Source organism: Paramormyrops kingsleyae, chromosome 5, assembly GCF_048594095.1.
Source record: "Paramormyrops kingsleyae isolate MSU_618 chromosome 5, PKINGS_0.4, whole genome shotgun sequence".
Classification (NCBI taxonomy): domain Eukaryota; kingdom Metazoa; phylum Chordata; class Actinopteri; order Osteoglossiformes; family Mormyridae; genus Paramormyrops; species Paramormyrops kingsleyae.
Genome location: NC_132801.1, coordinates 6,124,097 through 6,136,175, shown reverse-complemented (window position 1 = coordinate 6,136,175; position 12,079 = coordinate 6,124,097). Strand labels below are relative to the sequence as shown.

At 46.3% G+C, this 12,079-nt stretch overlaps 1 non-coding gene across 1 annotated transcript; it reads left to right on the top strand.

Annotated features, from left to right (window-relative positions):
* Positions 1-767: 767 nt before the first annotated feature.
* On the top strand, positions 768-878 carry trnal-caa (transfer RNA leucine (anticodon CAA)). Its single transcript has 2 exons — positions 768-805; positions 833-878. It is a non-coding gene; the product is annotated as a tRNA-Leu (tRNA).
* The last annotated feature ends 11,201 nt before the right edge of the window (positions 879-12,079 follow it).

Sequence of the window (12,079 nt, the reverse complement as noted above, 5' to 3'; positions counted from 1 at the left end):
GAATGTGAAGCCAGAGGCTGTACATGTCAGTTTGTGTGATTCTCCTGGTCTCTTCACCATTGGTTCAGACTCAGTCAGTACAATCTGAGCCTTCACACCTGTAAATAAATAGGTAGAGCAGACTTTTAGATGAGCACAAAGAAAGATGCAGAGAGACAGAGAGGAGAGAGACAGGGACCTGAGAGAGCCAGTGCTGTGAGGGTGAGCAGGGCTGGTAGGAGCTTCATGGCTGCAGGACAGAGGGAGGAGCACTGAGGTAAAGTACACACTGAGTCCCAGTGACTGCTGCTCTCTGTCACACACTGACACTGGCTTCTTTAAAAGCTATGAGAGGTTTGAACAGGATCCTCCTTTGATGGGTGTGGGGCGTGTCGTGGGGGAAAATGGTCACATGATAAAGAGATGAATTTGCTTTGTAAAGACTTACAAAGCAATAATTGCACAATTTTCGTAGAATCTAAAATCAAGTTTCACTATGACCGCATTGTAAATGTTTTAAAATGCACTAATGCGTAACAGTATATATTCAATTACCTTGCTTTATTTTGTCTTATGCAAGGTTAAAATGTTATTTTCTTATATTCCGTTACCAAGTCAGTTACTCAGCTTTCAAGACAATAAAATATTCTGCAAGTGTAAAACTATTCATATTTTTTAAATATGACAATCACATTACAAGATTTACAACAATCTATAAAAGCAATACAGCTGCTACAGTCTATCTAAAATGGGTTTCAGTCTGATATTTGTCTAATATACTAGTATTTGTCAGAATGGCCGAGCGGTCTAAGGCGCCAGACTCAAGGTAATCAACCTTCCTAATTAAGGGGCATTCTGGTCTCTGAAGAGAGGCGTGGGTTCGAATCCCACTTCTGACATGTGTTTTGTGGGCAGTGGTGGCTTGATGGTTAAGGAAGTGCACTTGTAATTGAAAGATTGCAGGTTCGAATCCCCGACCAGCAAAGCACCACTGAGGTACCCTGAGCAAGGTACCACCCCCAAGCACTGCTCCCCGGGCGCTGAATTAGCTGCCCCCTGCTATGTCACAAAAAGTCACATATGGGTTAAATGCAGAGGACACATTTCATTGTTGCGCGCTGTAGTGTGTTGACAATGACCACTGATCACCAAATTCTAAATTCTAAATTCTAAATATCTGTGTCAGTATGCTGCCTGCATTTACTGTCACGCTGAGGACATCTTGTGGTCCCCTCTGGAAATGCAGTCATTGTTTGTAGTTTGATAATCGATCCGTTTCTACAGACCACAGACGATTCTACAGCCTTCAGCCTGTTTTCACATTATATACGAATTGGATCCCATATTTCCTTAGACTGATAGTGGCAGCCCTGATCTATATAAACACCCTTTCTACAGGACAGTGAGAACACAAGAATTATATTAAATGTCTTTGAAATTTCTTTTTCTTATCATCATAAAGCTTTGTATCCTGGCAGTCTGTTGCATTCATGTACGAAATGGGTGAAATGATTTATACTTTGGGATATTTCTCTAAATATTTATCTTGTTTCCTAAGTGTCACGTCCAGCTCCGTACGATCCTTGTGTGTGCCACGCCCACCTCGTTACCTCCTGTTTCTGCCTGATTGTTCTCACCTGTAGCTCGTTACCCTTAGCTTGTCATGTGTATTTAGTCTGAGTCTCAGTCAGTCTTCCCCAGATTAGTCATTGGATTGTTATGTTTTGTTGCTTGTCCGTTAGTCCACCCTGAATAAACCCCGTCTGTCCGTCTTTACGGCTCCATTTGCCTGCTTTCTGGCTCGCCTGCCCGGCAAACGTGACAGAATGACTAATCTCTCATACAAGCTCAGCGCTACTGGGGAGGTTCTCCCCATGGATGAGGAGATCGTCTGGTGGACGAACCTACTTGAGCTCCAAGAGGATCCGGTAGCTCGCCCACTCGTGGACCGATGTTGGGTGCTCCTGAGAAGGAGGTGCCATAACAGTGAGGAGCAGCAGCTGAAAGAGGTGAAAGAACCTAAGGCTGCTGAGGGAGAGAGCGGCAGTTTGGCTGTCCCACCTGGGGTACGCCTCCTGGGAACCGCCCCTCGACTCACCACCTGCCTCCCTCCCGGTCTCGAGCAAGACGGCAAAGGCTCCAGCCTTAGCCTCCCAGAGAAAGACGACTCTTCAAAAGCGCAAAACTGAGCTTAACGCGGCTTCTGCCGCTCAACCCCCCCCAACTCTGGCGAGCTGCCTGGACAACGCACCCAGGGCAAGGACCTGCCATGGGTCCTAGAGAGCCCCGCTCTTCCTAAGAGGAAGAGGCGCAGGGGACGAAACAGTGCCGCCCGACGCTGTTCCTGGGAGCGTGCTCACTTCTCCCCGCCTGGGAAGACGTCGCGGATGCCGCCCTTAAAGGGGCAGTCCCAGGCGTACCTGCTCCGGACCTGCCTGCTCCGGACCTGCCAGCAGCGCCTGCTGTTGCTGCCGCCGCACTTCCCACGGCAGCGCCTGCTGCTGCTGCCGCCACACTACCCTGCTGGCCACGTGTTGGTGGCGCCCGCTGAAGCGCCCCCTGCCGGCCGCATGCCCAAGGTGCCTGTGGCGGCGCCCCCTGCTGGCCACATGTCAGCGGCGCACGCCGAGGCGCCCCCTACTGGCCGCACGCCCGAGGTGCCTGCTGTAGCACCCCCCAGGGTTCCTGAGCCACAACCCTGCCTGGAGACCGGGAGGAGGTTTCACCTCCTGCAGGAGCTGTACTGGCGGGTGGTGGGAGAACCCGCCATTAAAGACTCCCGAGAGGCAGCTCCGCTCCTGGAGCAGCTCCGGAGGGAGTTCGCCACCGCCACCCCTGATTCCCCTCTCCAGCAGCTAGCCCAGGTGGAGGAGACCCTGAGGCAGCTGCTCCGTTTGCGGCCTGCTGCCGCCGCTCTACCTGCGGCACCCCCTGCTGGCCGCACATTCGCTCTGCCCGCAGCACCGCCTGAGGCCAGCTCTTCTGTCCAGGCCGGCTCATCTGACTTGCCCGTTACATTTGTAATCTTTTTAAGCCAAGCCAACAAAAGATCTCGGTGCTGATTCCTCAACTGTAGGCTATGCTGCCATGTCATTTTCCCCTGAATAACACTGTCCCCAATGGTTCAGATCAGGCATGCTGGGTAGCCAGAGTGTAGAATGCAACAATAAATTGGCGAATATGAATGGATTAACACAAGGAGTCAGACTGTCTGCGGATCCTCGTAGAATCGCTGGTGTCGCTAATTGCTGTTGGAGCTACAGGTACTGAACCCGGTCCGCAGGGTGTTCAGGAGGACAGTCTGGACTGGGTAGGCACTGGTCAGCTGCCTATTGTAAGGAGGGTCCTTGTTCTGCTCCCAGTTAGGTAGTGATTACTGAATGTCTATCATAGCTGCTGCAGGTAGGCTGTGAGGTTTATACTGTGTAAAAAGTGTAAATTGCACACGGAGTGAGTTCTCTGTCACCAGCTTTCGGTGTCTAACGTTACCTTAGGATGATTAGACGTCACCTTTAAGGACATTTACTCTTTTTGGCATTTAAAATATTACTTGTATTCATTATCGCCATTTTATTATAAAATAACAAAAGAGGTTTGACTTGACAAAACAAACATGACTGAATGTTGTGCCTCTATTCACAGGTTTTAAAATGACCCATTTTTGCTGACATTATCTCTCTTGCTGTCTGCTAATGGAACATGTGATGTATAATCTAATATGTTTATTCAACTGTATTTTAAAAATAAAAAGATCCAATGAGATAAAAAATAATGTGACATCCTTATTCTCTGTGAGGAAGTAGTATTTGTACGGCTTCCCCACAGCCCCCATCACTGTGAGTCTTTGGCACAGTAGTACACAGCCGTGTCTTCAGCTTTCAGGCTGTTCATCTGTAAATACAGCTGGTTCTTGCCGTTGTCTCTGGAGATGGTGAATCTGCCCTGAACAGACTGGGAGTAGTAAGTGCTACCACCACTCCACAAGGCAGAAATCCACTCCAGTCCCTTCCCAGGAGCCTGTCTGATCCAGCTCATATCATTGCTACTGACTGTGAGCCCAGAGGCTGTACATGTCAGTTTGTGTGATTCTCCTGGTCTCTTCACCACTGGTTCAGACTCGGTCAGTACAATCTGAGCCTTCACACCTGTAAATAAAGAGGTAGAGCAGACTTTTAGATGAGCACAAAGAAAGATGCAGAGAGAAAGAGAGACAGAGAGGAGAGAGACAGGGACCTGAGAGAGCCAGTGCTGTGAGGGTGAGCAGGGCTGGTAGGAGCTTCATGGCTGCAGGACAGAGGGAGGAGCACTGAGGTAAAGTACACACTGAGTCCCAGTGACTGCTGCTCTCTGCCACACACTGACACTGGCTCCTTTAAAAGCTATTGCTGGTGCACATTAAAAATTGGGAGGGACTGAAGGAGCAGAATACAGTCACATGCAAAACAGATTCATTTGCTTTGTAAAGCTTAACTAAGACACTGAATATATTACACAGTTTGACCTTTTATATGCTATACAGTCCACAAGTGACAATCACAATTTTTCTAGTATTTCTTTAAAGAGGAGCATATGTTTACATGATTCACACAGATGGTGGGACCTTTGAATCAGCAGAATCCAGCCTGTGGCATAAATGCTACCAGTCCCTGAGGATCCAGAGACTTTACATGAGATGGTCTGGAAACGTATTACACTGTGCACCTGCATTATACAAAAGTTAAATACAGCACTATACTCTAATAGACACAGTATAAATAGTATTTAGAAACATACTGTACAGAATACAGAAGTATTCAAGTACACTATATGTAAGGAATCAATTACCAGGCACTGATCTTATATGAAAAGAAAGCCATAAAAATTATTAGGCCTCCTATTGTCATTCAGCTGTGGGTAAAGCCTGCATGTTTAGGGGAAGCTGATTTATATGAAGCTCAGATGGATGCACTTGTTTATCTCTCTGGGGGAGTGTGGAAGTGTCTTCATAAACACAGATGGTCATACTGTACTTGGTGCACATGGTGAGGCTCTGCAAAAATAAGGAATATTTTCAGGAAATTGTGTTCAATTACTATAAATATGCTGTTTTCCACACCAGTTATTGTAATACTAGCACAATGGCCACCAGTATTGGATTTTTGAGATTTTTTATAACTGGCTCTTAAACTAAATTGAAGCACTATGTATCTTACCTTGCAGTCAAATTAACTATAATTTCTGAAAAAAACAAGAAAATACCTTAGGAGTTTGGGCTGTAGATGTGTCTGTATGAGTTTTTGTAGCTTGCTGGCTAAGTACAGTAGGTACCATCTACAGCTGCAGATAAGAAAACTGGTATCTCAAAATTGCCCATAGTGCATGACTGTGTGTCAGGCCCCGATCATGCCGATCCTCTTGTGTGCCACAACCTCTCATTTACCCCACGTGGAATCCCCGTGTTTTCAGCTGTTTCTGGTTTTGTTAATTACTGTGGTGTATTGTGTCTGTGTCTGTGTGCCATTCGTTAGTCCAGTCTTGAATGCCGTTACCGTGTTCCGTGCTCCTTTGTCTGTCTCATCCTGAATAAAACCCGTGTTCACGCAATTTCCCCTGCTCCTGTGCTGCTTCCTCACTCCATAGCTGCATGCAGCAAGACGCTGTAGGTGTGCCTATGTGCTCTGTGATGGACTGGCATCCTGTCCAAGATGTATCCCTGATCTGTATCCTGTGCTGCCTGAGTCTCCAAGTCTCCCCATGACCCAGACCAGGCTAATCTATTAAATCTATTAAAGTTCCACAATTATTGGCACCCCTTGTAAGGATTTATAAAAAGGGTTAGAAAAAATCCACCTTTTGGTGAAGTAGCTTCATCTCACACTGAAAAATGAGAAATATCCAACCTTTCATTGAAATAAATTCAATCAAAGAAAAACAAATCCTTCATCAAGAAATATTTATTTTCAACAAAAACACGTGCCACAATTATTGGCACCCCAGCATTTAATACTTTGTACGACCTCCCTTTGCCAGTATAACAGAATGGAGTCTTCTCTTCTAACCTTCTATAAGGTTGGAGAATAGAGAGCAGGGCATCCCAGACCATTCCTCTGTACAGAATCTCTCCAGGTCACCCAGGGTCCTCGGCCCTCTCTTGTGCTCTCTGCTCTTCAGCTCAGCCCACAGGTTTTCAGTGGGGTTCAGGTCATGGGGCTGAGATGGCCATGGCAGAAGCTTGATTCTGTGGTCAGCTAACTGTTTTTATGTTGATTTGGACATGTACTTAGGATCACTGTCCTGCTGGAAGATCCAGTGATGTCCCAGTTTTAGTTTCCTATATAAAATATATCTGTAAATTTATAAGTGAAGAGAGATCTGAATTTGATTAAATTAGAAACTAAGACATCCTTATTCTCTGTGAGGAAGTAGTATTTGTATGGCTTCCCCACAGCCCCCGTCACTGTGAGTCTCTGGCACAGTAGTACACAGCCGTGTCTTCAGCTTTCAGGCTGTTAATCTGTAAATACACCTGGTTCTTGCTGTTGTCCCTGGAGATGGTGAATCTGCCCTGAAAGGACTGGGAGTAGTCAGTGTTACCATCGCTCCACATGGTTGAAATCCACTCCAGTCCCTTCCCAGGAGCCTGTCTGATCCAGCTCATAGGATTGCTACTGACTGTGAGCCCAGAGGCTGTACATGTCAGTTTGTGTGATTCTCCTGGTCTCTTCACCACTGGTTCAGACTCAGTCAGTACAATCTGAGCCTTCACACCTGTAAATAAAGAGGTAGAGCAGACTTTTAGATGAGCACAAAGAAACATGCAGAGAGACAGAGAGGAGAGAGACAGGGACCTGAGAGAGCCAGTGCTGTGAGGGTGAGCAGGGCTGGTAGGAGCTTCATGGCTGCAGGACAGAGGGAGGAGCACTGAGGTAAAGTACACACTGAGTCCCAGTGACTGCTGCTCTCTGTCACACACTGACACTGGCTCCTTTAAAAACTGTGGCAGGAATGCACTGAATACTCCAGTAGAGGTGGGGGTGGAGCTAGAGGAGCTGGAATTCATCACATGCAAAGCAGATTAATTTGTATTGTAAAGGTAACTGAAGATTATAGAATTTATCCTTTTGCAAGCTGTTCACAAGTGATAATCACACTTTTGCAGAATACTTGTACAACTGGAAAATTCTGTTTGACCTCACTGTAAGCTGGTTTTAAATAACAGGGCTAACTCTACAGTTCAAATTCAGTAGTGGCCATTGACTAAAATTTTAGATTAACACTCTCCCATCCCAGTTATAATTTCAGACCTGATTACATATTACTCATTAGTATAAATGTCATAGTAAATATTAAAATTTCGTGGCACGGGGACCAGACATGATTGATTGAGCCAGACACAGTAGTGCAGAAAAGCACCAAAAAATGGTGTCTACTGATGTTATGTCAGTCACACTTACAGCACACACTGCCCACCGTGCTGACAGTTCCGACTCCTCATACTACACACGGTGGGTGCACACACCCCCAATTTGCAACAATTGGCATTAACACTGCAGATAATATTAATGTACGACACAATAACAACAGAATCCATGATAAAAACACAGAGCTATTCACACTATTAGCACTGGTCCAACTTGCCCTGCCCCTAGCGGTATACTGCCCCCCTCCTAGGGGGTTACCCGTCTCTGTACCCACATAAAGTCCCAGTAGTGCTCCAGGCAGCACTGACCCCTCCAGGGCCACAGGGCCCCATGTCCCCCACTGTCCTCCTCAGTCCTGCCTGGGTTTTCACCCCTTTTCTTGGGGAATGGTGTTCAGAGTCAGCCGGGGGCTGGTACAGACCCAGATGGTCACAATGCAACATGACACCGCTTTGGCATCCATACCCCGTAAACCACATACGAGTCTCACTCCAGGACCTCAGTGGGGCTCCTCCAGTGGCTGTCCAGCTTGGGCAGCCGCCCTTTCTTCCTGATAGGGCAGTAAACCCAAACACAGTCCCCAGGCTGGAAGGCCTGTGCCTGACAGCGGATGCCATACACCCATTTCTGTCTGATCGTGGCCATGTCCTGATGTTGCCTGGCCAGTTTGTGCACAGTCCACACAGGCAGTCCAGTCCCGGCGTCGCCAGCAGCACCGGCTCAGGGGGCGAGACGAACACCAGCTCCTCCGGGGTCAGCAACTCAAGGCCAAACATGAGGCCAGCTGTCCCTCCAGGCTGCAGAAACTCAGGAGCCATGCAAGAGATGCAGACGGATGGGTGGGGCGTCTCCTGTATCAGTGTTATGCTGCACCGGGGAAGTGGGTTGGCAGTCTTGGGTCCTAAAACAAGCACAGCAGGGCTTTGATCTCACCCCACTGCATCACTGTCAGGTCCTGACTGCTGCAATGACGCAGCTCCTGTGCAGCCTGTGCTCTTTCGGGAGGCGGCCCCACTGCAGTGCTGCTGTTCCCCGCCGGTCCCGGCTGGGTTTGCGGCTGCATCGCTGCTGGAGGCCTTATCGCTCCGGACCTGCGGGCTGCTCTCTTCCCCCCCTTCATAGATGCCTCCCCCTCCTCTCTTTCTCCGCTGCTGGTGCTGCCACCCGCTGATGTGCTGGAGGATTACCACGTCTCTACTGTGGTGGAAGGCTGCCCCGGCACATTCATGGCAGCCCCCTAGTGGACTAGCAAGTCTAGACTAATGATTCAGGGGTCGCCGATGTCAGCCAGCTAGACCTCATGCACCACCGTATTCCCTGCCAGCGTGACTCCCAGCTGCCTTTTCCCCCTTATGGCAGTGCGCACAATCGTCACTGAAGCCAGCCAGACTTTTGTCGCTTCCCAGCCGGCCGGCATAGCCCTGGCAGAGCCTGGCAGCACGTTCAAGCATATCAGGGTGATGGTGGACCCCGTGTCCATCAGGGCTCTCCATAGGGTCACGTCCACCAGGCAGTCAACATACATGCCGTGCTGAGCCGGTCCACTCTAGGTGCAGGAGTACATCCATCTCCTCTTCCTCAGCGCTCTCTGTGACGCAGGCTTGGCTTCGAGGTGGATGAGGCGTTGTGCCCAGAACTTCTTCACTCTCCTCTGCCTGCTCTACAGCTGCCGTAAGTGTGGCCGGTTTCAGTAGGTGTACATGCTGGCAGAGTTGTCCAGGGAAAGCACCTGGTGACTGAACTCATGTTCTGAATAGTCAGTCATCTTTGGGTCGAGAACCCACACGCTTGGGCATTCTGCATCACTAGGTGAGTTTAAAAACATGTCATAGTCCCTAAGAATCCAATATACTACTAAATCAAAAGTGATGAGAAATACTTTGATGTCTGTTAGCTCTGTAAAGAAGAAAATGTTTTGTTCCTTTCATCAGTGTATGGCTGGTACTGTTTTGACCAATACTTTGTCAGACTTTTTTTGAACCATAGGACTTTTTTGGTTTCAAATAGAAATATGATGATACATTGGCATTAAAAATCTATATTTAATGTGATATAAATGTTATGTTTTTTCTTTTCTATTTGTGAAGTAGCACTAATATTGTCACAAAATGAGAGATGAAGGACACAGGGACAGGCGTCAGGAGAACAAGAAGGGGCATTATTAACCAAAAAATAGGAGCAGGGAACCAAACAGGACCGCATGGAGTCAAAATGGGAAGACTAGCATGGGGAACGGCACAGGTAACAAGGACTGACATCAATGAGTAAACTGGGGAACCCAGGATTGGAAAGCACTTATACAGGACTGATGAAATGCTGACACAATGTAGGTGGTTAGCACAGTAGCATTGGGGATAACAAACAAGACACACCTGGGATGAATTAGGAGGGATCCAGAGGACCAGCAGTGACCCCTGCTGGGCATACAAAGGGATGGACAGAACAGGTCCTCAAGTATAATACAGGTCCTCCGTACTTCGTGCTACTATGTTTCAATTGACAATATTTCGACTTTATGGTAGTGCAATAGTGATGCATTCAGTAGTTACCAATGCTGTTTTTTCCATGTTTAACCAAACAGTACTGAAGATTTACTGATAGGAGAAACTTCTATTTATGTATTTACTTTTCAATGGCTGGTAATTAGTTAGTTAAGCTGTGATGAGTTGGCACTCCACCCTAGGCTATTTCCTGCCATGCTCCTATTGTGTCCCAAAAGACCTGCAGCACATTAGTTTCTAAGTGAGTTTTTGTATCACTCTTCCATTACATTCTCTCACTGTGAGTATCTGGCACAGTAGTACACAGCTGTGTCTTCAGTCTGCAGGCTCTTCCCTTGTAAGGACACTGTGTTGCTGGAGGTGTCTCTGGAGATGCTGAATTTATTTTTCAGTGAATCTTTGTAGTCAGTGTTCCCATTATTCCATATTATTCCAATCCACTCCAGTTCTTTCCCTGCAGGCTGTCGGATCCAGCCTGTGTGTTCGCTAGTTACTGAGTAAGAGACTTTACAGGAGATGGTTGGAGATCCTCCAGGTTTCGCAGTGATGGACTCTGATTGGGTGAGTTCAACATTACAATGAACACCTGAGGGAAAAAAATACAGAACAAACCATTAACAAGAACTGCACTTAAATTTCATGTTTAACTGACTACAGCAGATAGACTTACATGTGAAAACACCCAGTAAAAAGAATACAGTGGTTGTAGCAACCATTGTGTTACAGAGGCATCCTTGATTGTGACTGATGTCTGTGTGTTTGAAGGTGTCACTCTGGCTTTTATACAAAGTCCAGCAGAAGCAAATGAATCTCTGGGGATTGTTGAGTGAAATCAAGTGAAGCAGAAAGACAGACGGCTGCACTGCTGTATATGGATAACTGTGCTGTTTGAGATGGACACAAGCTGAAGAATGAGCAGTAATGGCTTATAGAACTGCTGATGGTCTCATCATGTCAGATTACCTTTGGTATTTGTTAAATATATTATGTTTAAACCTTGGTTTAACATTGCAGTAGGTGTGTTTGATTTAGTTTGCCTTTTTTATAAACCCCAGTTGCCATTATCTCAGAGACCTCTCAGAACTGACCAGTCATCTTCAATAAGTAGTAATATGGCAACTGTCTACAATTCCAGATAAAGGATCCTGACAATCAGGGATGGGAAACACCCTCATGAGGCTGGGGAATCAACATTGTAATAAGAGAGACTCCTGGTTGTTGTTTAACAATAATAATAATAATAATAAATTCTGTGCAAATAATATGAGAATATAGTTTTCACAATCAATGTAAATATGCCTGTAGCCATAATGACATTAAGACAGAGTGTACAGCCCAGCAGGGTAGGGCTCTGTGCCCATGTCTGGAAGGTCATGGGTTCAGCTGCTCTGAGTATTTATATCACTGTTGGGCCCTTGAGCACGGCCCTTAACTCTGACTGTTCCAGGGATGCTGGCTGACTCTGCTCTCTGACAACAAGCTTTCTTCACTCTTATGCTGCATTGGAATAAAGTCTTTGCTAGATAAGTTAAACTTAAATAATCTGAGGGCCAAACCTAGAATGAATTCCCTAATGATACCTGTGTTATGAAGGTCACAGAGAGAGGATTATAGTCAGACGTCTCTCACTGAATCCTGAGTAGAGTAATACACTGCAGTGTCATAAGCTTTACAACCTGCTGTTCTGAGTCATCCTGAACACAGAAGTCTGTATGACCCTACATAAGGAGCTCTGGCGCCCCCTTATGGAGAAGAACAGCAAACGGCTCCCTGTTAGATCCTTCATTACTTCACTACAATCAATATTTTATTCAACTTATTACACATGCCATACTTCTGTTTAAAAAAGAACACCTAAAAATGCTTTAATTTTGAATGCATATCAATAAATCTCTTTTAGTATTGAAAGTAAATTATTGCACGGCATCTTTGTCATGAACCTTTTCAGTGTATATGTTAATTAAATTCCTGACCAGCAGTTTTCAACAAAATGAAATATACTGCAAGTGTAAAACTATTCATATTTTTAAAATATGACAATCATATTAGAAGATTTACAACATTTAATAAAAGCAATACAGCTGCAACAGTCTATCTAAAATGGGTCTCAGTCTGATATTTGTGTCCCTCTGCAGCCTGCATTTACTGTCACACTGCGGACATCTTGTGGCTTCTGCTGGAACTGCAGTGATTGTTTCT